At 58.4% G+C, this 2,500-nt stretch overlaps 2 non-coding genes and 1 pseudogene across 2 annotated transcripts in view; all 3 read left to right on the plus strand.

Annotated features, from left to right (window-relative positions):
• Positions 1-1,223, plus strand: part of LOC146143460 (small subunit ribosomal RNA) — a 1,811-nt gene extending 588 nt beyond the window's left edge. Inside the window, exon 1 of the ribosomal RNA XR_014500350.1 lies at positions 1-1,223. This exon is cut by the window's left edge and continues 588 nt beyond it. This is a non-coding gene — a ribosomal RNA (small subunit ribosomal RNA).
• Positions 1,224-1,470: 247 nt separating this feature from the next.
• LOC146143461 (5.8S ribosomal RNA) lies at positions 1,471-1,624 on the plus strand. Its single transcript, XR_014501140.1, has one exon. It is a non-coding gene; the product is annotated as a 5.8S ribosomal RNA (ribosomal RNA).
• A 248-nt stretch (positions 1,625-1,872) lies between these two features.
• Positions 1,873-2,500, plus strand: part of LOC146143462 (large subunit ribosomal RNA) — a 3,679-nt pseudogene continuing 3,051 nt past the window's right edge.

Raw genomic sequence — 2,500 nt, forward strand, 5'->3', positions numbered from 1 at the left:
CAGCTCCAAAAGTGTATATTTAAGTTGTTGCGGTTAAAAAGCTCGTAGTTGGATTTTGGGCGCAGGCGGCCGGTCCGTCGCAAGGCGTGTACTGGCCGTCCTGGCCTCACCTCCGGTTCTCCGCCGGTGCCCTTGACTGAGTGTCGGCGGCGGCCGGAACGTTTACTTTGAAAAAATTAGAGTGTTCAAAGCAGGCGATTCGCCTGAATAATGGTGCATGGAATAATGGAATAGGACCTCGGTTCTATTTTGTTGGTTTTCGGAGCGCGAGGTAATGATTAAGAGGGACAGACGGGGGCATTCGTACTGTGCCGTTAGAGGTGAAATTCTTGGATCGGCGCAAGACGAACGACTGCGAAAGCATTTGCCAAGAATGTTTTCTTTAATCAAGAGCGAAAGTCAGAGGTTCGAAGACGATCAGATACCGTCCTAGTTCTGACTATAAACGATGCCAACTAGCGATCGGGGGGCGTTAGTTTTACGACCTCTCCGGCAGCTTGCGGGAAACCAAAGTCTTTGGGTTCCGGGGGAAGTATGGTTGCAAAGCTGAAACTTAAAGGAATTGACGGAAGGGCACCACCAGGAGTGGAGCCTGCGGCTTAATTTGACTCAACACGGGAAATCTCACCCGGCCCGGACACAGTGAGGATTGACAGATTGAGAGCTCTTTCTTGATTCTGTGGGTGGTGGTGCATGGCCGTTCTTAGTTGGTGGAGCGATTTGTCTGGTTAATTCCGATAACGAACGAGACTCTGGCTTGCTAACTAGTTACGCGACCCAATCGGTCGGCGTCTAACTTCTTAGAGGGACTAGTGGCGTTTAGCCACACGAGATTGAGCAATAACAGGTCTGTGATGCCCTTAGATGTTCGGGGCCGCACGCGCGCTACACTGACCGGATCAGCATGTGCTCGCCTTGGCCGACAGGTCTGGGTAACCCGCTGAACCCCGGTCGTGCTAGGGATAGGGAATTGCAATTATTTCCCTTGAACGAGGAATTCCCAGTAAGCGCGAGTCATTAGCTCGCGTTGATTACGTCCCTGCCCTTTGTACACACCGCCCGTCGCTACTACCGATTGAATGGTTTAGTGAGGTCCTCCGATTGGACCTGGCGCGGCCGGCAACGGTCGAGCCGGCGTCCGAGAAGACGATCTAACTTGATCATTTAGAGGAAGTAAAAGTCGTAACAAGGTTTCCGTAGGTGAACCTGCGGAAGGATCATTAACGGTCTCGCAAACGCTTCGGCGAACGCGAAACTCGGACAAGCGAGAGAAAAAGTCTTTGCTACCCGGCGCCCGACCCGCGAGGAGCGGCGCGCCGGCCGGCGATTCGGTCACCCGGTAATGTTTGCGCGTCGAGTGCCGCGGTGCCGCGCGCTCCGGCTTCAAGCGTCGGCCTGGCCGACCGCTCGGCGCGGTCTATTTTGTCACCCTATAGTGCGAGGCACTGTGCGAGCGAAACAATCGTGGATGGCTCTTGGCGGTGGATCACTCGGCTCGTGAGTCGATGAAGGACGCAGCTAGCTGCGTGAATTAGTGTGAATTGCAGGACACATTGAGCATCGACGTTCTGAACGCAAATTGCGGCCTCGGGTCAATCCCGGGGCCGCGCCCGCCTCAGGGTCGCGTTGCAAACGTTCCGCGCGGGGATTTCTCCGCGCGGCTGCTGCGGCGTCGGACGCGCGAGCGCCCGTCCCGCTCAAGACAGCACGGCACGATGCGCGACGATCGCGACCAGAATCCCGCGCGGCGGCGGCGAGTCGACCTCGAAGAGGCCAACGGCTGGCGGCTCAAGGGCGGGAATCGAGGTGCGCGGCGGCGCGCGGCGCCGACGGCGAGCGCGGAACGGGAAGAATAGTCCCGGTCCTTACTTTCGGCCTGAGGTCGGACGAGGCTACCCGCTGAATTTAAGCATATTACTAAGCGGAGGAAAAGAAACTAACGAGGATTCCCTCAGTAACGGCGAGTGAAGCGGGATGTGCCCATCGCCGAATCCGCGCGCTTTTGGAGTGCGCGGAATTGTGGCGTACGGAATTCGTCACGGCGCGCTTCGCCGGTCGCCCGCGTCCTTCTGATCGAGGCCTTTTCCCAGAGCGGGTGTCAGGCCCATGGCGGCGACAGGCGGGCGCGCTACGGCGTCTTCCCAGAGTCGGGTTGTTTGGGAATGCAGCCCAAAGCGGGTGGTAAACTCCATCTAAGGCTAAATACGGTCACGAGACCGATAGCGAACAAGTACCGTGAGGGAAAGTTGAAAAGCACTTTGAAGAGAGAGTTAAAGAGTACGTGAAACCGTCGAGAGGCAAACGGGAGGGCCTGTCGGGTCGCCCGGTCGCTTTCAGCCGGCCCCCTGTCGGCGACGTTGTCGTGCGGACCCTCACGGGCCGCCGGCGGCGCCGCCCGATCGGGGACCAGCGCACTAGCGCCGGGCGAAGGCCGCGACCGTCTGGACGGCGGCGAGAAGGCCGCGCGCAAGGTAACCCGGCCTCGGTCGGGTACTATAGG

Source organism: Ascidiella aspersa, chromosome 5 (assembly GCF_963924565.1).
Source record: "Ascidiella aspersa chromosome 5, kaAscAspe10.2, whole genome shotgun sequence".
Taxonomy (NCBI): domain Eukaryota; kingdom Metazoa; phylum Chordata; class Ascidiacea; order Phlebobranchia; family Ascidiidae; genus Ascidiella; species Ascidiella aspersa.